We start from the raw sequence: 26,871 nt of genomic DNA on the forward strand, positions 1-26,871 counted from the left end.
GTTGTCCCTATTACTGTTAGTGTTGTTAAGAATCTTAGTTTTTCTTAAGTCAAAATAATGAAATCTTCTATGTGGTTCATTGTGGGTGAGTCCCTGCTCTCCATTCCAACCCAATATGGTAAGCCCATGCATCTGCTAAGGATTAGCTTATGCTGAATGTTTGACACCAGTGTGGTGTAGCAGGAAGAGGGTTAAGAGAGCTGTAGGACAGGGTCACTGCTTCTGTGAAGGAGATACCTGAAGGAGTTTCTCCCTTCTTCCTCTGAACATTGCCATATCTGGATGTTACTCATATCTGCTGGAGTCATCTTTATCAGACTGACAGAGAGTAGTTAAGCATCATTTATAGACTGAGCATGAGACAATGGAGGCTAAGAAGTAGCACAAGGAGTTATTAAAATGCTACATCAGCCAATTCTGGAGCCCACCCTATCTCTCGACATCATGCTTGGGAATAAAAACAAAGAAAATTTCAAAAATTCTTTAAACTTTTTAATGTTTTTTTTATTTTTGAGAGAGACAGAGAGACAGAGCACAAGCAGGGAAGGGGCAGAGAGAGGAGACACAGGATCTGAAGCAGGCTCCAGGCTCTGAGCTGTCCGTGTGGAGCCCAATGCGATTCTCAAGCCCATGAACCGTGAGATCATGACCTGAGCTGAAGTCGGACTCTTAACTGACTGAGCCACCCAGGCGCCCCCCCCGCAAAATTCTTATTTAACCTAGTTTGATCTGAAGTTTTCTGATATTTAACACTCCTAACAGATATAATACTAATAATATAAATAGCAAATATGGGAAATAACCTACTTTGATTATTTTTTTAAATTTTTTTTAACGTTTATTTATTTTTGAGACAGAGAGAGACAGAGCATGAACGGGGAGGGTCAGAGAGAAGGAGACACAGAATCTGAAACAGGCTCCAGGCTCTGAGCTGTCAGCACAGAGCCCGACGCGGGGCTGGAACTCACGGACCGTGAGAGCATGACCTGAGCTGAAGTCGGCCGCTTAACCGGCTGAGCCACCCAGGCGCCCCAAACCTACTTTGATTAAAAGTGTACCTTAAATCTCTATAAACATGCATATTTAAATTAATAATATAAAAACAAAATCTCCATATGGTTGCTACCAATTATCAAAGTGTGGATGATCCCTGTACTTAATCTTGGGTATGTGTCATGAAAACTGCCCTTCTTCAACAGAAGTCCTCTAGAAATTCTCCTTCAAGAGGGCTTACTTTTAGACAGGCTGATACCACAGTCCAAGAAAAAAAATGGATGCTTTCTTCATTCAAATATATAATTTACTCTTCTCAAAATCTTTCAGATTAAATATCTCTTTTGACTTATGCTAAATGTCAGTTTCAAATGTTTTCTAAAATCCTTCTGTGTAACTAAGATGTAATATTGTGGTAGATTTTGAAATTAGAGTGGAGAAGGCACTTGAAATCTCTGAGGTATATAGTATATATATAGTATCTGAGGTATATAGTATAGTTACATTTGCTTTTATAAATAGAGCTATTTAAAAATATAGCAATATTTATTGAATGCATTATTTTTCGAGACATAATCTTTCTTACAGTAACTCTCATATACTTCATTTAGGAGACCAAAGTTCTGGGGCACCTGGGTGGCTCAGTGGGCCAAGTGTCTGACTTCAGCTCAGGTTATGATCTCGCGGTCCATGGGTTTGAGCCCCATGTAGGGCTCTGTGCCGACAGCTCAGAGCCTGGAGACTGCCTCGGATCCTGTGTATCCCTCTCTGTCTGCCCCTCCCCTGCTCTCCCTCTGTCTTTCTCTGTCTCTAGAAAATGACTAAATATTAATTTTTTTAAAAAAGAGACCAAAGTTCTATAGATAATACAATCTTAACCTTTTGAATGATAATATACAAATTATCTTTGAATTACAGAACTATTAAACTAAATCCTCTCCCCTGCCAGCTCTAAGGAGATGAAATATTAAAACATCTGCAAAGGGAATCCACAACAGGGGCTCCTGGGTGGCTCAGTTGGTTGAGCGTCCGGCTTCGGCTCAGGTCATGACCTCATGGTTTGTGAGTTTGAGCCCCGTGTCAGGCTCTGTGCTCACAGCTTGGAGCCTGGAGCCTGTTTCAGATTTTGTGTCTCCTTCTCTCACTGGTCCTCCCCACTCGTGCTCTCTCTCTCTCTCTCTCTCTCTCTCTCTCTAAAAAATAAATAAACATTAAAAAATTAAAAAAAAAGGAATTCATAACAGATTCTAGAGTATACATGACTTTGTTTGCCATACCTTTGCCCCAGTTAGAATATATCCCAGAAATGTCAGCTCTAAAAATAATAATTTATATGGAAAAACCATTTCCTGAACCCATATATATTGTATAAATATTATGTTTATTTAGATATTTGTGAAAAATAATCAAATTGATGGAAATGTTTCCATTCATAAAAATCTTATTTTACTGTCACTTTGAATTTTTAATTATAGCTAATGTCTTACGTGGTTCTCACATATGATCTAGGTATTACGCTTTGCCTCTTTAAGTTTCAAGGAAACTTACCACCTTGTACATCGTAAACATCAAATAAATATTTAACAATGACTTTTAACAGTCCTCCTGTAAACTGAATGAGAATCACAAACAGTGGCCTCTTGAACAACTCACCCTAAGACATAATTGGAGTTGAGCTTTGCTTGTACCTAATGAATATGTAAGTAGAGAGGGTCTATTCAGCATAACTACATGATTGTGTGCATATAAAAGAACAACGCTCTGATCATGTAGGAAATGAGGTTAATGCTGAACAAATTAGGGAAGTAATTCAAGCAAAGAAAATCCCCAAGAAGAACAGTGAATGAGATCCATGTTATATAAATAAGTGGCATAAAATTAAGGAAACAGGAGCTTCTTTTCCTGAGACCTGCAGTGTTAGTTCAGTTTCCAAGTATGTAAGCCTGGGCTGCAATATAAGGAGTCTGCATATAAATAAGGACATTTTGTTTCTTATTGGAGACTGGAAAGAATATTCATATCCATTATATATGAACCTATCCCTGTTTGCCAAAAAGCAAATTGTTTAATATTGCAATTGAGAAATCATAAAATTCACTTAAATTTGACATCTTAAAGTCCATTAATTCATGATGCAGACATTCAATTTAATGCCATTCTTACATCAAGCAAGGCCTACTGGCATAATGTTATTCCTATTTTATACATTTGAAAGCTAAGGCTTAAGGAACTTTCTTAAGGTCACAGAGAAAGTAAATTTCAGAATCAGGTTGGGAACCTAAGTATACATAATTCCATTTACTAGTTAATTCTAATATTAAATACTTAGTAATGGAGGGTGAAATATTCTATGTGGGGAGGGGAACCTAAAATAATAAATGAAATATGACCTATCCCTTGAGGTAGAATAAGTTCAAATGCACTATCAACAACGTTTCCTTTTCCCTCCTAAAATATTTTTCATATAAAATGGAAAAATATAAATCAGCTGTACAATAATTTGTACACTAAAGATATTGCGGGGCTCCAATTTCCAAGATCTGACTGAGTACATATTTGGCAAAACTCCCCAAGAAACACTCCTGAAGCATCAGAAGTAGAAATAATTCAAAAGACAACAAATCAAACAACAAGAACAACTGATAATGACAAGAAGAAAGAATGGTTATAATCTCCGATGCATTTTAGGAGGACAGAATTCAGGGAGAACCGCACTGTCCGATATGAAGGATCAAAGGATACCACTCAGAATGTTTACAGGAGAAGGCTGTTCTAGAAGCAGGAACTGTTTTTCATTGTAGAAAATCTGTGGAATAAATATGGACAACTAAACCAGGAAGAGCACAGAGACAAGAGTGATTGGGAAAGCCTTTGGAAGGGCATTTTATGTATTTCTCCTCACACGTGCCTCTACCTTTCTTTCCAGTGTCTGCCCCCAAAATGTGCAGTCAAACAAATTTCCTCCGGGTGAATCAGGGAAATACTTTTGTTTGTTTGTTTGTTTTTTTATGTTTGAAATCCAACAACTTTTATTTAAGGAAAATACTTTTTAATGAATTGATTTACCTTCATGGGAGAAGGGTGGACTTTCAGATAGGAGATTGGAGCTTAATAGTGTGAACTTTATTTAAAATGGGAAGGCATGGAGTGCTTCTCTGACTCCGCCTATTATAGGTTCTCCAAGGTGAAGTCACTAAAACAGTACACATCATCTACGGAAAACCCTGGCTGTTGCCTCTGACCATCAGTGACAAAAGGCAGTGATCACAGATCATAATGATCCCAATTATGTATTTCTTCGTTTACATAATTATGGAATTAAGGCTCATCAGAAGGTTGAGGAAATTCAGCCCTAATAAAAGGTAATGAAGAGAGCAAAACACAGTTGGATCCCTTAGAGAATAACTAATGCAAACAAGAAAAAAAGTGTCTTAAAAGGATTTGAGGGGCGCCTGGGTGGCTCACTCGGTTAAGTGTCCGACTTCGGCTCAGGTCATGATCACGTGGTCCGTGAGTTCGAGCCCCGCGTCGGGCTCTGTGCTGACAGCTCAGAGCCTGTAGCCCGTTTCAGATTCTGTCTCCCTCTCTCTCTCTGCCCCTCCCCCATTCATGCTCTGTCTCTCTCTGTCTCAAAAATAAATAAACGTTAAAAACGAACAAACAAAAAAAGGATTTGAATAAGTGAGATACAAAAAGATGGTCCAGTAATAAGAATAGGCTATCTTGGAACAAGGGAATCTGAACTTTATAGAGAGACACAGATAACTAGCTATCTATATACATAGAGTTAGATATATATCTCGTAGATGGGTAGGTAGGTAGCAACTAAACAGATATGAGTGCTAAAATCAAAGTTAAGCAAGAAGTTTTAAAGAAAAAGTCTTCAAATCCACCCCACCCAAAGGATGACAAAATAAATAAAATTCTTCAAAGATATCTATTTCTTTGAAATTTCAGAACATTAAAAATCAGTACACAGCCTTTGAATTAGAAGAGCTGGTATTCTGGCGATTTGGGCCAGTCAAAATTGTTTTAGTTGCTAATTTAATCTGAAACTTAATCCTTGGTAAATTTGCTTTGTAAATTTTTAAAAACATTAAAAATAAAAACAAAGCAGAAAATATAGAGATATCCGTGAGTTCCTGATGCTTGGAAACATCTTTGGAAGGAACCGGTTATATTTTATCATGTTCAGGAGTTAGTCTCTTCTTTTTGCATTTTCTAGTCTCTCTTAGTCATTGGTATGCCAACCACTGTCTTGCAAAAGCCTTCAGTCACTTTTGAAAAGTTTCCAGGAAAATTGGACCTAAGTTTTCTAGCTTTGGAAAATCAGCCTCTGCCATGTCTGCTCACTCTAGGCCGAAGAAAAGCATGGCTACATGCCAATATTACACACCATTTTGATCATCTTTAAAGAGCCATCTATCAATTTAATCTTTTTTATTTTTTTGTTTAACATGTAACATGCATTTAATGTCACCAGTCTCTGACCTAATCTCATCCCTGTATTCCAATCACTCCTTGGGTGGATTTCCATATATTTAGGTTTTCTTTAATTTCTTTCAGCACCATTGTGTACTTTTTGGAGTATCAGTTTTATACTTCTTTTTTAAAAAAATTTGTTTTACATTTATTCATTTTTGAGAGACAGAGAGAGAGAGACAGACCACAAGTGGGGGAGGGGCAGAGAGAGAGGGAGACACAGAATCCGAAGCAGGCTCCAGGCTCCGAGCTGTCAGCACAGAGCCCAATGCGGGGCTAGAACTCACAAAACTGCAAGATCATGACCTGAGCTGAAGTCGGATGCTTAACCAACCAAACCACCCAGGCACCCCATATACTTCTTTTGTTAAAAATCATTTCTAGGTAAAGTATTTTAATTGGACACCTAAAGTATTTTGGTGATATTGTAATTGGAATTGTTTTCTTAGCTTCATTTTCAGTTTGTTCATTGCTATTACATAGAAAAACAATTGATACATGTGCAAATGATGTTGTATCCATCAACTTCGCTGCATTCATTTATGATGTTCTATAGAAAAGATCATGTTATCTGTAGATACAGTTTTAATTACTCCTTTCCAATCTGACTCTAATTTATCTCATTTTCTTGCCTAATTCCCCTGGCTCAAACCTCCATTACATTGATGAATAATATTGATGACAGTAAATATACTTGTCTTCATCCCTGATCTCAATGTGGGAACATTTAATCTTTCAACATTAAGTATAACATTGGCCAGGGTTTTTATCAGGTTGAGGAAGTTATCTTCTGTACTCAGTTTGTTGAGTGTTTTTATCATGAAGGAGTGTTAGATTTTGTCAACTGCATCTACTGAGATGATTGTGTCTGTTGTCTTAATGTGATTTGTTATAAATAATTAGTTTTAGGATGTTCAGTCAGTCTTGCATTCCTGGGATAAATCCTACTTGGTCAGGATGTATAATTGTTTTTGTAAATTGATAGGTTTGGTTAGCTATTATTTTGTTAAGAATTTCCATGCCTATATTCCTAAGAGGTTTGTATCTGTAGTTTTCTTGTGTTTCTTAAATTTTGCTATTGAGGTAATACTGGCAATATAGAATGAATTGAGAAATAGTCTCTTCATTTCTCTTTTTGAGAAGAGTTTGTGAAGAGTTATTACTAATTTTCTTTAAGTTTTTGAAATAATTCGCCAATGAAGCTCTTTGGGTTTGGGCTTAATTTGTATGACGTTTTTCTTTTCTTTTTTTTTTTTTAAATGTTTATTTATTTTTGAGAGAAAGAGAGAGAGACAGAGTATGAGCAGGGCAGGGGAGGGGCAGAGAGACGGGGAGACACAGATTCCAAAACAGGCTCCGGGCTCCACACTGTCAGCACAGAGCCTGATGCAGGCTTCCAGCTAAAAACCTATGAGATCATGACCTGAGCAGAAGTTGGACGCTTAACCAACTGAGCCACCCAGGTGCCCCTGTATGAAGTTTTAAATTTACTAATTCAAACCTAGGATTTATTTTATGTCTATTCAGATTTTCTGTTTCTTATTTTGTTAGTTTGATAGTTTTTGTTGTTCTAGAAATTTGTTTAATCAGAATTGTCTAACTTGTTAGCATGGAGTTGTTCAACATATTCCTTTATATTCATTTGATTCCTGTAGGTAGTAGGCTTTCATTCCTGATTTTAGTGACTTGAATCTTTTCTCATTTTATTTTTGGTCACTCTATTTAAATTATTTTTTAGTTTTGTTTATCCTTCCGAAAAAAAACAACTTTTGTCTTTGTTAATGGTCTCTGTTTTCTAGTCTCAATTTCATTAGTTTCCTTTCTAAGCTTACTTTCTTCCTTCTACTTGCCTTAGATTTAGTTTATTCATTTTTCTACCATCTTAACATGGAAGCTTAGGTTATTGATTTGAGCTGTTTCTTCCTTTTCGATATAGTCTTTACAGCAATACTTTTTCTGTAAACACTGGTCTGGCTTCATCCCATAGGTCTTGGTATGTGTGTCTTCATTTTCATTTTTTCTTAAAAGTATTTTGAAAATATCTCTTGCTATATTTTCTTTGACCCATTGGTTATTTGGGATGTTTTTATTTACTTTCAGCACATTTGTGAATTTCCCAAATTTCTTTCTCTTACTGATTTCTAATTCCATTCTGGTGAGGAAACATACTCTTATTATCCAATCCTTCTAAACATGTTGAGGCATGGTTTATGATATATTATCTATTCTAGGCAATGTTTTGTGTACTTTGAGAACAATGTATATTCTGCTGTTGTTGGGTGGAGTGTTTTGCAGATATCTGTAGGTATAGTTAGTTTTTATTTTTGGTCAAATTTTCTGTTACCTTTTGTATCTACTGTGCAATTAATTTTCTGTGCTGGATGTGGGGTGTGGAATTCTTGTGAGGTATGAACATATATGCAATTATTATAGATTATTGATATGTGGGCCTCTTTTCATTACAAAAAAAAGCGCTTTTTATTTGTAGCAAAGAGTTTTTGTTTTAAAGGCTAAATTATCTGATACTAAAATTATCTACAGCTTTCTTATGGTGGTTGTTTTTTATAACATGTTTTTCCATCCTTTTACTTGCAGGCTATTTGTATGTCCGTATCTTAAATGTGTTTTCTGCAGAGAGTATATAGTTTTTCAATCCAGTTAACTCTGACTTTTGATTATATTGTTTGATTCATTCACACTTAAGGTTATTATTTTGCATTTACATCTGCTATTTTATTTTTTTTTGTATGTTTCAGTTCGTTTAGCTTATCTGTTTCACCTTAATGCTTTTATTTTTTAATTAAGTGAAGATTTTCTAGTGTATCATTTTAATTATATGATTTTTCACTATATTTTTGAGTCATTTACTTAGTCTTTATGGTAGAACTTACCATGTATATCTTAACTTACCAAAATCTACTTCAGACTTATTCCAGTGGGAATAGAAACTTTACTTCTCTGTATCACTATTCCATATTCCTGTTTTATATTAGTAGTGTTATAGAAATTGCATCTGTATGTCTTGAAACTCAATAGTACATTGGTATAAATATTACCTTTTATAATTTAATTTTTTTAAAGCTGAGAAAAGGAAAGGAGAGCAATTAATTGTTTATAGGGTCTCTTGTATTAAACTTCGGATTTTCCACTTCTAGTTATCTTTATTAGTTACTATGAATTGAGTTACCATTTGGTGTTATTTCCTTATTCCAGTATAGCTTAGCATTCACCTGTTTATTTTGTGCTTGTGCTATAATTGTCAAATATATATTACATATCATAGTCCCAACACTGCAGTTGTATATATATTGTTTTATATACTTGTTTTTTTAATCCATTTAAACAAGAAGGAATAAATATGCATGTATACTGTCTTGTATGATTATGTAGTCACCCATTTTGATGGACTCATCTCTCACCAAATCTCTGTGCCTCTGCTCCAGAGATGGTTTGGGGGTAGTAGCATGCATTTCTTGGAATGAATGCTTTATGAGCAAGAAGCTGAGTGGGGGAGGAGCCTCTGGTCTTTTTCGCTTGTTTCTCCCAGGGTGGAAATACTATGCTGTGAGTCAGTTGGAACGAGTACCTTCTAGGCCCCCATACTCTTAATGTGCTGTCTACTGGGTGGAGATTCCACCTTACAAGTTGGAACTGAATGAAGGAAGAGACCCCAGACCTCTCAGCCACTCTTGTCTAGAATAGAGTCTCTGCTTGACGTGATGAGAAATGGCAGTGTCTTTCCCCTCCCAGGGAGACTCTGTATCCCTGGACTAAAAGCCAAAGGAATATGAAGCCATGTATTCTTGGCTTCACAAACCACGCCAAATAGATCTTCCCTTACTATAAACTGGGGAGCCAAGGGGGGAGTAGAGCAGGTCTTGGCTCAAATGCAGATTTAGTAGATTTTCATTTTTTTTCACTTAATGCATGTCTTTAGGAAATTTTGCAGAGACTTTAATATGTTTTGAATATTTTTCAGCAGTTATGGTTGTTTATTGCTGGAGTGAATGTCCACAGAATACTTCACATGATTGTTCTGGCAGTCTGCATTTATTTCTATAACTACATTGCCTACAGAAGAAGAGAAGAGAAGGTGTCTGCATCTTTCATCATAGGTTTCTGGTTTTTGTTGTTTTGTTGTTAGAAATACCAGGAGCATTTTTGTTTTCTTTTAAAATATATATAAAATGATAGATTAGGTTCTTTTTAAGGTTTATTTATTTCTGAGAGAGAGAGAGAGAGAGAGAGAGAGAGAGAGAGAGAGAGAGAGAAAGTGCGCTGCACAAGCAGGAGAGGGGCAGAGAGAGAGAAGTAAACACAGAATCCAAAGCAAACTCCAGGTTCCTTACTGTCAGTGCAGAGCCCGACATGGGACTCAGCCCCATGAACCATGAGATCATGACCTGAGCTGAAATTGGACTCTTAACCAACTGAGCCACCCAGGAGCCCTGATAAATTAGGTTCTTAAATATAACATTTTTCCAGAAAAAAAAAAGTGGGAAATGGCTATTGACACAGATTGCAAGTAGTTTTTTTCTTTAATGTAAGAGAAAATAAATTTCTTCAGTTCAAACAAATTAGAGAAAATATATTTCATTTTAGTAAAAAAATAAGTAAGTCCTAAATAAATTTGTTCTTTTTTTCATTTTTATGTATTAAATCTTTAGTCCTTTTCATGAAAGTGATTATAAAATAAAATTACATGAAAAAATTCTCTTTTGAACCAAGCAAATATAATTATACTATATTTTTATTGGCATTTAATTTAATTCTAAACTTGATTTCTATCTTAAAAGTTATATATAGAGTAATGGATATCAGTATATAGTTTTCATTGTATAAAACAAACAAGGACACACTAGAAGTGGTGAATGAATAGCGGAGCTTTTCCAAAATTCACACATTTATCTATGGCAACTGAATACCATGAAGACTTTCCTCTTCTTCCTCCTCCTTTCTTCTTCTTCTTGTAGATTTGAAAAAAAAATCAACTGCAACTAGGAAAAAGTGAAATGTAATAAAACAAAAAACCTAACACTCTGATATAGGGTATGATGTCAATTTGTAACTTACTGCTTTTGTGTTATGCTTTCGAAATAACATACATATTAGTGTGCTAAATCCCTATTGTGTAGAATTTATGGTTTTACTCCTTTTAAGTTTCTGTTTTTTTAACATGTTAGCACATTATGGTAAAACATGCATTGTTTTTATGTGAGTTGATGGCATGTTAACTAACATGCCCCTTTAAAGTTGGCCATTTTCGCAGATTTCTCATAATTTAAGAGAATACCATTCTCTGAAATCTCTACAAGTTCTAGGAGCTATGTCTATCACAACAGCAAAATTTCTCTTACATGTCAGGTATTTATAAACATATGTGGAAGAGTAGCAGAGAGAAATGTTGCTCTTTATGGGTTCAGTTATTTGGACATAGTAGTAATAGTAGTATCAAAGTAGTAGAGTCAAGTCTGAGAAACAGCCATTTTTCTCAGGGCTGAACCAGATATTGTCAATATGGCTATACTTTAAGAAGGTATGTTTTCCCTGAAATTTCCTAAGTCAGGTGTTCATAACCCCAGGATACAATAAGAAATCTAATTGAAGCAGAGCAAATGTTAGACAAAGTAGGCTATTACAGTTGACCCTATATAATGTAATATCTGCTCTTCTAAAAGATCGTGAGGGCCATAGCCATTGGCTCTGCTGAGGGACCTTGTGGTGCTTCATCTGTGGCTCTTTCCTCGTCTGATCAGTTTCCCACTGCTACTTGGTATTTTATGTTCCTGCTTCTCACTGGGTCTTTCTGCAACTGTTCAATATACTATGTCTTTGCGTTACAATTTTCAGACTCTCCAGAAGCTGTTTATTCCTAAATGATCATAATTAATGCCCTTTATACTATTTAATCCACTCTTATTTTATCTAGAGCTGGAAAAATGCTTCCTAATAACTTCAAGCTGAATGTGGAGAAAGGAAATTAATTGGAAAAAGAATAAGATATATTAAATTATGCTCTGGCTTGGCATTTGTATAATTCTGGTTGGGCTAAATGAATGCATGTATTTTTCATCAAATAAATATTTATGAAATAAAACTAAATGTTATATTTTGAGATCCTTAGTTTTTTATGTTCTCTTATATAAAAGTTTTTGTTTGTTATTGTTTTTATTACTATCTAGCAAAAGATTCAGTAGGGGAAGCTCAGAGAATGGAATCGGTTTGTGCATGATATTATTAATTACTTGATATATCTTAAAGCAAAAATATCAAAAGTGATATCAAAAGATTAGAAGGACCTGGTCTGTATTCAGAATTAAATATGTAAGACAAATATATAGCATTCACTCATAAAAGAAGATATGTAATACCTGCTGCTTTTTATAAAAATCATCAGAAAGCCACTGGGAAATAAAAGAAACAGATTTAGTAAAACCTTGGAATGATTCTAAAATTTTACTATGAGACGCTTCTGTCTTTATGTGTCCTGGAAAAAAGGAAGAGTGAAGTCTTAACTATACATTATTTCATAAAGAATGTATTACTGGAAATCTCCCTAAATGATTATACTATCTGAATTAAATTTCAAGTAAAGTGTTGCTTCTACTGAATATGGTCGGTGTTAACAGTGCCTTAAAGTTCCATATTAAATGCATACAGACTTCATTCCCCTACTACTTGGAACAACTCTATGGAGCTTTGAAAATTCTTCTTGTGTGGAAAAGGATAATATGAATATAGCAAGATTATGTTGCTATGACAACTATGGCTTCTCTATTTCTAGTCTTCCTTGCATTTAAACTTTCAGCCTTCAGGTTGTATTGCCATTTTTCCCCCTTAATCTATCTGATACATATGTGAAAATGCTGACGAAAGTATAACAAGGAAAAAATATTCATAGCATTTTTTGAAATATTATCCCTCAATAAAAAGGAACTTTAAAGTAAAAAAATGCTGACTCCAAAAGACCAAACACTTTATTTCCAGTAATATCACAAATATGTATGTGTATATAAGGAATGTTAGTAAGAGTATACTCTTTTGTTAAAAAATTGAGTCTTAGAAAAAAGCAAAGTCAGGAGAAAAATTAATTATATAAATAATTATATTATTTAAGAAATTAATATAATTATTTCTCTGGTAAATACATTTACCAAATAATACAGGAAGGATTTGTTGGATTCACCCAATAGATTATCTCATCTCACTTAAATTTAACACACATATGTAGATGAACATATCTCTTTATATACATATTATGTAATTGACCTAAATATCTTATTTGTGGAATATATTATATATATATATATATATATATTTATATATATTTATATACATACATACATACATATCAATATTAAAGTATAAATTGTGTTGCTAGTACTTTATATAAAATGTCATACATAATCTCTCTAATCATCTTTTGGAGTGAAACTATTCCAATTTTTTAGATAAGGAGTTACAGGCTCAGCAAGTTTAAGTAATTTATATAATTTAAGTAAAATTTTTAAATACTTATTAGGTAACAGAAAGTCACAATTTGAATCTATTATATGTATTCTGTAATTTTTCCAAAATAATAAATTTGAGTCAGAAACTTGGTTTAGCATTTCTGTCATTAATATTTTTAGAGATTTCCTGAAAACTTTTGGTATAGAAATTTCTTCACATTGATTTTTAATAACTTTAAAGGGCAAAAGTGTTTGTAGACTGAAGCCCAAGCTCATTGATAAGTAATACATTCATTTTTCAGGTAAACTAAATAAGTCTTATTTTCAGTCATGGATACTTTAAATTTACTAATATTTAATACATTGACTTTTTTATAAGGGTAGATGGGTCAATTTCAATTTCTTCAGTGGTTCTAAAAATATTTTTCTTTAATATAATTTGTAAAGAGAATAGTTTCTGTGTGTGTGTGTGTGTGTGTGTGTGTGTGTGTGTATGTATGTGTGTATATCTGAGTAGAATACTACTGTAAAAGTATATATCATGTTTCCAGGAAGTTTTAGGACCAAAACCTAGAATTCAAAAGTATATTTAAATGTGGATTAATTATCTATACTTTAAGTATCAGAGATTTTCCATATAAGTTTATATTTTTCTCTGTGTGCTTCTTATTTTTTTCAAGTTCTTTTTTTAAATTTTTAAAATTTTTTTAATTTAATTTTTTAAATTTACATCTGAGTTAGTTAGCATATGGTGCAACAATGGTTTCAGGAGTAGTTTCCATAATGCCCCTTACCCATTTATCCCATTCCCCCTCCCACAACCCCTCCAGTAACCCTATGTTTGTTCTCCATATTTAAGAGTCTCTTATGTTTTGTCCCCCTCCCTGTTTTTATATTATTTTTGCTTCCCTTCCCTTGTGTTTATCTGTTCTGTGTCTTAAAGTCCTCATATGAGTCAGATGATATTTGTCTTTCTCTAATTTCGCTTAGCCATAATACCCTCTAGTTCCACCCACATAGTTGCAAATGGAAAGAGTTCACTTTTTTTGATTGCTGAGTAATACCCCATTGTATATGTATACCATATCTTCTTTATCTATTCATCCATCAGTGGACATTTGGGCTCTTTCCATACTTTGGCAATTATTGATAGTGCAGTTTGCTATAGAACCAAGAAGAACCAATGTTGCAAGTGAAGTCTGAAGTCTGCCAGAGAATTCCCTCTTATTTGGGTAAGGTCAGCCTTTTGTTCTGTTTTGGCCTCCAATTGATCGGATAGGGAAAGTCCACATTATGGAGGGCTATTTCTTACTCAAAATCTAATTTAAATGTATACCTCATTTAAAAACACTATAATAGGGCGCCTGGGTGGCGCAGTCGGTTAAGCGTCCGACTTCAGCCAGGTCACGATCTTGCAGTCTGTGAGTTCGAGCCCCGCGTCAGGCTCTGGGCTGATGGCTCGGAGCCTGGAGCCTGTTTCCGATTCTGTGTCTCCCTCTCTCTCTGACCCTCCCCCGTTCATGCTCTGTCTCTCTCTGTCCCAAAAATAAATAAAAACGTTGAAAAAAAAATTAAAAAAAAAATAAAAATAAAAACACTATAATAGAAACATCAAAAAAATATATATAACAATATATCTACACCATGGCCCAGACAAATAAGCACATAAAATAAATTATCACAGTTACTTAATTTATTTGTACCTCATTTTATTGTCTTTTATTACTAAGATAACATTATTTTTTAATGTTATGAAATCACATAATGTAAATTAACTGTTTTAGGTTAGCAGTTAAGTTGTGTGTAATGCATTCATGGTATTATACAGTCACCACCTCTGTCAAGTTCTAAAACATCATTGCTCCACAAAATATGTGTGCCCACTAAGTAGGTTATTCACCGTCCCCAGGCAACCCCTTACATGCTTTCTTTCTCTATGGATTTATCTATTATGAATAATATTTCATAGAAGTGGAAGCATTCAATATATGACATCTTTTTGGTCTGGCTTCTTTCACTTTACATATTATTTTTGTAATTCATTCACACGGTAACATTGTAGCATGCATCAGTGCTGCATTTTTGCAGCTAAACAATATTACATTGCATATGTATGTCACTACTTGTTTTTCCGTTTTGTAGATAAGCATTTGGTTTGCTTATACCTGTCAGCTACTGTGAATAGTGCTACTATGAACATCCATGTACAAGTATTTCTTTTAGCTCCCGTTTACAACTTCCTTTGTATATACCTGTTAGTGAAATGGCAAAGTCATATGATAATTCTATATTTGACTTTTTGAGCAAGTCACAAACTGCTTTTCATAATGGCTGTACCATTTTAGCAATGCACAGTGTTCCAATTTTCCCACATCATTCACAATATTTGTTGCTTTCCATTTGTCTGATGTAGGCAGAAAAATGCCCCCTCACTGAAGATGTCCATCTCCTAATTCCTGAAACCTGTACATATCACCTTACATGGTAAAAGACTTTCAAATATATTTAAGTTAAGGAAATTGAGGTGGGAAAATTATACTGGATAATTAGGTGGGCCCAATGTAACCACAAGGGTCATTATAAAAGAGAAGGAAACGTGAAGACAAAAGCAGAGTATGAGAGTCAGAGAAGAATTAATATTAATTACTGACAAAGTAGATTTTGAAATGAGTAAGATTGTCAGAGATAAAGAAAGGCATTACATAATGACAAAGGAGTAACTATCCAGGAAGAAATAATAGTAATATATGTACATTTCACAAGAGACTGTCAAAATACATGAGGTACAAACTGATAGATGTGAAAGAAGTAGAGTAATATGTAATAGTCATTAGAATATTCATCACTACTCTGTTAGAAATTGATAAATCAATAAACAAGAAAATCAATAAGGATACAAATGTCTAACTCCGTTAATTAACTTGATCTAATTGAAATGTTTAAAATACTCCATCCAACTCAAGAAAACACATTCTGAGCCATATACATTAACAAATTTAAAATAACAAATACCATTCAAAGTATGTATTCAAACTATATTTGAATTGAACTAGAAGTTAGTGAAAGAAAAATAACTGGAAAATCCCCAAATATCTGTAAATTGAGCAAAGTATTTAAAATAACTCATGGAGAGGTGGCTGGCTGGCTCAGTTGGTTAAGCATATGACTCTTGGCTTAGGTCATGATCTCACAGTTCATGGGTTCAAGCCTTGCTTGGGTTTTACTTGGAATTCTCTGTCTCCTCTCTCTCTTCCCCTCCCCCCATTGGCACATGTGTGTGCACACGCATGCTCTCTCTCAAAATAAATAAATAAACATAAAAAATAAATAAAGGTAACTCATGGATAAAAGATGTCCCAAGAGAAATTAAATAATATTTATGAATAAATGAAAACACAACTTTTCAAAATTTGTGGGTGGTGTCGTCAGATGCCTGTATTAGAAAAAAAATGAAAGATCTAAAATATCCAACTTTAGGAAACTAGAGAAAGAAAACTAAATTAACCCTAAAGCTAGCAGAAGAAAAGAAATAACAAAAATTAGGGGAGAAATCAACAAAATTGAAAATAGGAACACAAAGAAAAAAACCGAATTGACTATTCAAATGATCAATAAAATTAATAGAATGCTAACAGGATAACCAAGAAAAGGGTGAGAGAGAGAGATTACTGATGTCAGTAAAGGGGGATTGTTAATATGGACTCCCTGGACATTAACATGATAATAAAAGAAAGCTATGAGTAAATATATGGTCACACATTTGATAACTTAAATGATTAACTCATGAAAGATACAACCTACTCAAATTTACACAAGGAAAATAGATAATATGAATAGCTCTATATCTATTAAATAAATACACAATTAAAAACTTACAAATAAAGTACCTGACACAGAGGGTTTCAACGGTGAATTTTATGAAACACTTAAAGTGTAAATAATATCTATCTTCAACAGTTGTTTGTCAGAAAATAGAAGCAGATGGAATACTTCAAACTCATTCTGTGATGTCAGCATTATTTAATACAAATTCAGATTAAAAAAACTATAAAAAAGAAAATTACAGACTATATCTCATGAACATAGATACAAAATCTTCAGAAAATTTTGCAGATCAAATCCAACAATATTAGAAGAATTAGCCATCATGACTAAATGTCACTAAATTCAGGAATGAGAAGCTACTTTAATATTAGAAAATCAATCCATGAAATTCTACCTAACAAGAAAAGTTAAAAAGCTATATGATCATAAATACTGATGCCAAAAAATATTTGACAAAATCTGACACCCATTCATGATAGGAACTCTCCACAAACCAAGAATAGAGAAGACGTCCTAAATTTAGCAAAACATGTGGCATCACATTTAATGGTAAGAGAATGGATTCTGACCCCTAAGATCAAGAACAAGTCAGGCATATCCTCTCCCTACACCTATTCAACATTGTACTGGATGTATGAGCTGATGCAGAACAGCAAGAGGAATAATAAATTATACAGATTGAAAGGAAATGATAAAACAGTCTTCATCCCCAGAAAACATGATGGTTATGTCTTTATGTTATTTCTTATGTTATGGTTATGTCTTATGTTATGTTATGATTGCCCAAGTGGTTCATTTATATGTGAACTTCCACTTTTCCTATATTTGCTTCCATTTACTTATTTAAATGGTATCAATAGATGTTGCCAATAAAAAGATAATTTGTGACATTTGGAGAATATAGGGTATATTATATATATTATTTATATACCCTATATATAATATTATATATATATATATATATATAATATAGGGTATATAAATATATAAAAATATTTAATATAATTGACTGGATTATTCCAAAAACTTCTTTTGATCAATGAGTACATTTGTCAAATGATTTCTCACGCAGTAGCATTTCCCCCCCTCCGTCTTACCCCAAGAATAGTGCATGGTGCTATAGGAGGCAGCTCGATAATGGAAGAAACGTTCTGTTATGTGGTGGTTAAACAGAGTGATTTTGGTATCCTAAAGCAATGCATTAGCAATATTTAGGCAGAAGTTGTATACAAAGTATGATGTAGAGTTTTTAAAACAAGTCTTTGATCCTGTCAAAACTTGAATAGAAGTACCACTCTTCTCCAAAACAAAGACTGGAGGCAGACATTTATTACACTTAATTAGATAGTGTGTGGAAAGCTATGAACACAAGAATGGGTCTATATTTAGTTTCCATTTCTTCCTCTAGTTTAGGATTTCTCAACAGTTTCTGCAAATGTAATCTTAGGGGTATAATTTCTTTCTTTCATTTTTTTCCTATTTTTTAAATTATGTTGCTCTAAATATGTTGGGAATTTAGGGATCAATGAATAACTCTGCCATTTACTATACCTAAATACTGAATAATTAAAAACAACACAGAAGGCCAGCAGGCATCAGTCAACAATAGTGACTGTTGGATGGCAAGACCTTTCAAGCATTTGATGTTTAGATCATTTAAATTTTATGAAAACTGCAAGAAGAATGTCACAGTGTTCTTTTCATTTTAGATTTTAGGAAACTGAGAAGGAATGTGCTTAAGAAACTTGTCTGGGGAGCCTGGGTGGCTCAGTTGGTTAAGCGTCTGACCGGCTCAGTCCTTATCTCACAGTCTGTGGGTTCGAGCTCCGCGTCGGGTTCTGTGCTGACAGTTCAGAGCATGGAGCCTGCTTCAGATTCTGTGTCTTCCTCTCTCTCTGTCTCTCCCCTGTGTGCGCGCGCTCTCTCTCTCTCACAAATGTATAAACTTCAAAAATATTTTTTTTTAAAAAGAAAGAAACTTGTCTAAAATCACACAGCTAGTCAATGCAGGCTCTAAGAATAACACAAAGGTAGTATGTCTTTATGATTTAACTTTGTATCTGTTAAATCTTTGGCTGGAGTTTGGGAAGCCCCTGTAGGTGTTCTCACATGGGCATACCGGCAAGCTGCAGTCTTCTAGCCTGGGTGGGGCACTCTATTTCAGCAAATGTAGCAACTAGAATGTACCTTTTCTGCAGGCCAGCCAGTTCCAGACAAAACCAGAATATGCTGAAAGAAGTGTTCCTGGGTTGTTTGTACCAGTGTTACTAATCAAACAGAGTCACCTCTGTCTAGGAAAGAACCAGTTAGGCCAAATGTGTTTCTGGAAAACCAGTTTCTCCATAAGGAAATATGAGAAGTTTGGGATAGATGCCTCCTCAGTTAATAACGAGAACACCTTATAACTTATTATTGCATTTCATCTGTGATTTTGATCATGCTACACAATGAAATGTTCATTTTATAGAGGTGGGCTTATGAGGGAAGAAGACAGGCCAACTTTACATGGAAGTGATACGTAGTTCATCAATTTAAAGTTTTGTATTGGTAAAAATATGACATCATATGTGCATAAAAATGAACCAACACAGCATTCATAGATGTTAAAAGAGGAAAAAGTGGGAGAAATGAATCACAACTTGACAAACAGGATGAATATGCTGAACTAAAAAAAGTAATGATTCACAAAGAAAATGGCAATTTTATTTCAATTAAAAAAATCACAGTTCATATAAATGTATATATTTTTAACTTTACTGGTTTTGTACACATTTCTTTTGAAATTATCCATAGCAATAAAGACCAAAAACTAAAATGAAATTCATACCACATTTTCTGAAAATATTTAGTTGAATACCTAAAAATAAACAGCAGTGACAGATGATTTAACCTTTTTACTCATTCATGCAATGCTGTGAATAACTCTGATAGGACTAAGTTAATTCAGCCTTATTTGAAAGTTCATTTAAGGCCTACTGGTATTTAAAATTGTGTTAATTATCTAACATTGGTTCTTAATAGGGCTAACTTTAGTTATTTCTCAGTGATTCTCTCGTTTTGCCATGATATGTCTGATACACAAATAATTTCAGATGATTTTTAATGAGTTACTTCAGTATTCATTTTATAAACGCGAAACAAGTTTTGTTTTATCTATGTAGAAAGACTATTTCAGAAGGGGGCGTATTGGTTTCCTGGGGCTGCCGTAATAACAAAGTACAACAAACTAGATGCCTAGGATGATAGAAATGTATTGTCTCACAGTTCTGGAGACTAGAAATCTGTGCCGAAGGTGTCAGAAACTTGCTTCCTTGTGAGGGCTGTAACAGACGATCTGTTTCATGACTCTCTATTAGCTTCTGGTGGCTTTCCATTAAGGTTTGGCATTACGTGGCTTATAGATGCATTATCCTCATCTCTGTTCATTTTCAGTTCGTGTTCTCCCTGTGTGACTGTACTCAGATTTCTCCTTTTTAAGACACCAATCATATTGGCTTAAGAGCCTACCCTACTCGAATGTGACCTCATCTTAGCCAATTATATCAGTCGATAACCTTATTTTAAAGTAAGGTCATAGCCTGAGGCACTGGTGGTTAGGGACTTTATCGTGGGCTGAATTGTGTCCCCCCAAAATTTATATGTTCAAGTCATAATGTTATGCTACTGCATCCGAGTGTGATGGTATTTGGAAATAGGGTCTTTAAAGCAGCAATTAAGTTAAAATGAGGTTATAAGGTGAACCCTAATACAATATGATTAGTATCCTTGTAAGAGGAGTAGATTTCATCACAGACATGCACAGAAGAAGGACCATGTGACGACACAAGGAAAAGATAGTCATCTATAAGCCAAGAGAAGTGGTTTCAAAAGAAACCAACCCTAGCAAATACCTTGATATTTTATTCCTAGTGTCCAGAATTGTGATAAAATAAATTTCTGGTTTTTAAGCTGCCCAGTCTGTGGTATTAACTAGCAAACTAATACAGAAAACTGACTTACATATTTATACTGACTTACCTTTAGTTGTGGTCAATACTAATTTCATGTTTAAAGCAATTCCCCTATGGCACTTTAATTGTTTAAGAGGCAGATATTATTTTAGCTGAGTGTCATCATTGTACACAACAGGTGAAGGATGCTTTACTTAGTAATTTTTATTGCAAATTGACTCATAAGGTAAAAATAGAATCAGTTACTGCAGTTTAGAAGTACATTTAAGTTCAGTATAAGGAAAGACCCTCCAAGAATTGAACAGTTACAACCCCATTGCCTGTCACTTACAAAAGTAAACTTGAGATATTAAGAGATCATTGAATATTCATTAACAAAGATTGCCAAAGAATGCAGTTGAGGTTTTGGGGAAAGTTAAATTGGATTGCTTCCATTCATTCTCCAGGTCAGAGATTTTAGCCTTTTGTCATAAAAAATAAATGAAAAAAAAATTGTATTTTAATATTATATCTGTATATATTTTGCGTTCCTACAAATTCCAATATTCGCTACTGGTATATCCATTTCTCTACGTATATGACAATAATGTTATTAATATTAATGTTAATAATTGATAATATCAATATTGAACACACATAGACACAGATACATGTTTACACAAAAATACACATACTTTCACAAGCTATAGTAGGATTCTTTTTTGGAATTGGTAGATTTATTACAACAGCTACATAAGACACAATGCAGGTGCTCAAATCAGTTACATCCCAAACTGACATGGACTGGATTCCTACCTATCAAACGTACAGGGCATTAACAAAAAAATTGTTATTAATAAGTTCCAGGTGTACAACATTAGAATTCAGTATCTGTGTATACTAGAAAGTGATTGCCCTCAAAAGTCTAGTTACCATTAAAATCCTGATATTTTGATGACAATAAGGTGCTTACTGTTTTCATAATCTGTAACATCCATATTTAATTTTTTGTCTTATCCCCATATTTTAAATAAGCTTATCTTTCAATACCCTCTACATTTGACTTACACTATCTCGTAAAACACTAGTTCTCAAACTTGGTTTCATGTGAGGATCACTTGTGGAAGTTTTAAAAAAGTTGATGACTGGGTCTTATTTCCGAGAATTCTGATAAATTACTCTGTAGTGAAGCCAGGCATAGAATTGCTAAAATATCTCGTAAGGATTCTAAATTGTGGCAAAGTTTACGAACCACTTTCTTTGAGGTTGCTTTTGATGAAAGTGAGGCAAGACAGGAAGAAAACTAAGATCTAGGGGAAGAAGTGAGAACACTTGATTTAGGGGAAAACAGCTTCCCAATTGTTAGCACTGATATGTTTGTAATATTTTAATTGTGAAATGGCCAGTAAAAGGTGATAAATTGGACTCTGGGTATAAGATAAGAATTTTTAGTGGCTGCTGTCCCTTCTGTGTCTACATTATTGTATTTTTTCATACAGGGTATTATTTTTATGTGTAAAATGAATGTTATTTCTATTCTTTTTTTTTTAATTTTTTTTTCAACGTTTATTTATTTTTGGGACAGAGAGAGACAGAGCATGAACGGGGGAGGGGCAGAGAGAGAGGGAGACACAGAATCGGAAACAGGCTCCAGGCTCTGAGCCATCAGCCCAGAGCCTGACGCGGGGCTCGAACTCCCGGACCGTGAGATCGTGACCTGGCTGAAGTCGGACGCCTAACCGACTGCGCCACCCAGGCGCCCCAATGTTATTTCTATTCTAATGGAATACTTTTAGATGACCAAAATTATACAAATCATTCATTCCTACATTTGATTTTTTTCCCAGTGATTTTTCCCCCAGTGTGAGTTTCCACTCATCTAAATGCCAACTACTTCAACTGTAGAATCCTAACTTTAAGATGAACGAAGTACTTTCAACAGCTTTGTTCAAATCTCACAGATGGCCTTTTGTGCTTTTTTTGAGTTCTTTATAATTATGTGTGACACTGTTCTCTGAGAATTGGTGTGAATGTACTCAAACATTATATTTCAACTTGAATTTAAACATGTTCAACAAGGTTTGCCTTAAAATCTGTGGTCGTATCCTCTGTTTATGTAGTTGTACAGCTAAGACTAAGTTTTCTTCATTGTTTTCTGCCTACTGTTGAAACATTTTTATAAAAATATATTTATAAACTGGCAAATATGTACTTATCTCACCAAAAACTGATCCCAAAACAAGACAGTTTGTCTCATTTAGGATAAGTGTCTCAATACTCCAGAGTTTTAAGAATAATTAAGACTAAGGAATGGTAGGAAGGTATAATTTTTCTGGGTGTGTGTGTGTATGTGTGTGTGTTTGCTTTTATTTAAGTATCTGGTTATAGCTTATCCTTTGGATTAACATAGGCAGTATACAATGAAAACACTGAAGATGTCTTTTCTTTGGGAATTAAAATATAGATAAGTAGGGTGCTTTTCATTTATCTACATTTTTAAATGTGAATACATTCTTCTAAAATCTAATAATCAAAATTAACGTTCTGAGAATTAACAGTTATTATACATGTTTTTGTATTCAAAGTGACTTTATATATCTTCATTTAATTCCCATATAAAGTATTTTAGGTAATGTAGTTCCAAATTAATAGGTGTGGACAGTGAGGCATAGAGAAATGAGAAACTTTGCAGAAAGTCAAAAAGAGAGTACCTGGATTTGAAAAGTGAAGACCTGGATTTGAACCCAATTAGCCTATTACACAGGATGGCTTTCTTATACCCCATGCTGGTCAAATGGAGAAAATTGCAAGAGAAACTTTTAAAGCACTGAACAAAAACTTGAGCAAAAGGAGTTCTACTTTCTATCATGGCAGAGTAAGTATTCAGGCCAATGCTACAGCTGAGGGCAACTAAAAAACCTAGAAAAATATTACAAAGAAAAAAAAATCTTCTTGAAGGCATCGGTGAGTGTGGTAAAGTTTTAGCCTTCAAGACGTTTCTACACCCTAGTTCTGGGACAGTCAGTATGAAGAGATATATCCATGCATTTGTTCAGGCAAAAGGGCCTTTGTAGATGTAATTATGATTACAAAACATTGACTTAAAATAGGGGGATTATCCTGGACCATCTGGCTGTACAATTTTAGCACATGAGCCCTTCTGCAGACCCAGAAGCCATAGAGATTTGAAATGCAGATACAATTCATCTTGCCTTTGCTGGCTTGAAGTTGCAGGGGACCATGTGGAAGGTGTGAGAAGAAAATGACCTCTAGCAACAACCAGTGAGTTTGGAAAGGATCCTGAGAACCAGAGCCTCACCGACGCTTTAAATTTGGCTTTAGGAGACCCCGAGTAAAAAGTCCTGCCATGCTGCGTTCTAACTTATGACTCACGGAAACTGTGAGAGAATAAGACTGTATTTTTTAAGATTCTAAGTGTGTGACAAATTATTGCAAGAGTGATAGAACATTACTACAGAGAGCTAACATAATGAGAAATGACTAGCCCAAACTTTAGAGTAGCAGCCCCCTTTTTGGGAATGCTTTTATCTGGGGGACATTTACAATACCTACATCCTAAGGAAATCATAAGTAGAGCCTGGATCCCACCATGATTGAGGGACTCCAGTAGAAATGTAAATTTTGGATGGTGACCCTGAAGAATGATGCCTTAGGTTTCTGACTGGAATAAGTAGAACAGCCATGATGGGAACTCTAGCATAGCTTCCCTCAATTTGGGAGTGCCAGTGCATCTCATTCTCTAAAATTAAGTTAAGTCAGTGTATCTCAACTGGTGGCAAGTTTTGATTTTTTGTTTTTGTTTTTTCTTTCCCAAGGGACATTTGGCAATGTCCGGAGATATTTATGGTTGTCACAACTAGGGGGAGGGAATGGCACTGCGTTCTAATGAGCACATGTCCTCAGGTATAAAATGGGTCTCTTGAAGACAGACCAGGGAGACTGCTCAGTGCCCTACAGCACATGGAACAGCATTCAATAACAAATATTTATTTGTCCTCAAATGCCAATAGCCCTAAAGTTCATAAAACCTGTGTTAAGTTGATCCCAGATAGCTGCCTCCTGCAGATGCCCAGGAGAAAAAAAAAAAAAAAAAAAAAACCAAACACAAACCTCCTCTGGGATAATTTAATGTTATTTTTGTAAATAAAATATTCAGCCTGAAGTAAAAATTAATAAAGCAGTTGAAAACATAAGACAATATGAATGGCAACAAAAAGAAATACGGCAATCAAAAGAGAACTTCTTGGTGAACAGACTCATCTAGACTTTAATTACCTTATTGTACTCAAAACATAAATTAAAAGGTTAAAAAATTGGCAAAGAACTAGAAAATATAAAAAGTTACATAGCAGAATTGCCAGATAGGATAATAAAGATATTAAATAGAATTACTAGCGCTGAAAAAAAGGTGCACTAACTAAAATTAAGAATCCAACAGTGGGTTGGAAAGTAGAGGAGAGAAGATAAAGAATTACTGGTAAGGAAGATGTGCACCAAAGAAGCACGGAGACATAAGATAAAATTTACAAGAGATGTAAACTATATTGAAAGAATTAAAACAACATACATATTTGTATGGAATCTCATAAGGAGATAAGAAAACAAATGGTGCAGTAACTGTGTATGAAGAGATCATGACTGAGATTTAAACACTGGTCAACTAATCTTTGACAAAGCAGGGAAGAACATCCAATGGAAAAAAAGACAGTCTCTTCAACAGATGTTGTTGAAAAACCTGGACAGCGACATGCAGAAGAATGAAACAGGACCAGTTTCTTACACTATACACAAAAATAAATTGGAAATGGATGAAAGACCTAAATTTGAGACAGGAAACCATCAGAATCCTAGAGGAGAACATAGGCAGCAATCTCTGAAATGATGTAGCAACTTCTTATTAGATGCATCTCCTGAGGAAAGGGAAACAAAAGCAAAAGTGAATTATTGGGACTTCATCAAGGTAAAAATCTTCTGCACGGTGAAGGAAACAATCAGCCAGACTAACAGGCAACCTTTGAAGTGGGAAAAGATATTTGCAAATGACATATCTGATGAAGGGTTAGTATCTGAAATCTATAAAGAACTTATCAACTCAACACCCAAATAACAAATAATCCAGTTAAAAATTGGGCATAAGACACGAATAGATAATTTTCCAAAGAAGACATCCAGATGGCTAACTGACACATGAAAATATGCTCAATATCACTCATCATTAGGGAGATACAACTCAAAACTACAATGAGATACCACGTCACACCTTTCAGAATGGCTAAAATAGACAGCAGAGGAAACAACAGATGTTGGTAGATGCAGAGAAAGGGGGACCCTCTTACACTGTTGGTGGGAATGCAAATGGTGCAACCACTCTAGAAAACTGTATTGAGGTTCCTCAAAAAGTTAAAATTAGAAATACCCTATGATCCAGCAATTGTGTTACTAGATATTTACTCAAAGGATACAAAATATTGACTCAAAGGGGCAATGCACCCTGATATTTTTGGCAGCATTATTAACAATAGCCACATTATGGAAAGAGCCCAAATGTCTACTGGCTGCTGAATGGATAAAGAAGATGTTTCTCTCTCTCTCTCTCTCTCTCTCTCTCTCTCTCTCTCTCTCTCTCTTTCTCCCCCCCCCATATCTATCTCTATCATCTATATTTATATCTAATGGAATATTACTCAGCCATCAAAAATAACAAAATCTTGCATTTGCAATGACATGGATGGAGCCAGACTATATTATGCTAAGTGAACTGTCAGGCAGTGAAAGAAAAATACCATATGATTTCACTCATATGTGGAATTTAAGAAACAAAACAGATAAACATAAGGGGAAGGAAAAAAAGAAAGAGAGGGAGGAAAACCGTAAAAGAGACTATTGGGGTGCCTGGGTGGTGCAGTCAGTTAAGCGTCTGACTATTGCTTTTGGCCCAGGTCGTGCTTTCATCATTAATGAGATTGAGCCCTGCATCAGGCTCTGCACTGACAGCATAGGGCATGCTTGGGATTCTCTCTCTGTCTCTCTGTCTCTCTGTCTCTCTGCCCTCCTCCCGCTCATGTGCTCTCTCTTGCTCTTTAAAAATAAATACAAAATAAATAAACAAAACAACAATAAAAAAGACTTAACTATAGAGAACAAACTGAGGGTTACTGAATGGGAAGTGG

This window comes from Prionailurus bengalensis, chromosome A1, assembly GCF_016509475.1.
Source record: "Prionailurus bengalensis isolate Pbe53 chromosome A1, Fcat_Pben_1.1_paternal_pri, whole genome shotgun sequence".
Taxonomy (NCBI): Eukaryota; Metazoa; Chordata; class Mammalia; order Carnivora; family Felidae; genus Prionailurus; species Prionailurus bengalensis.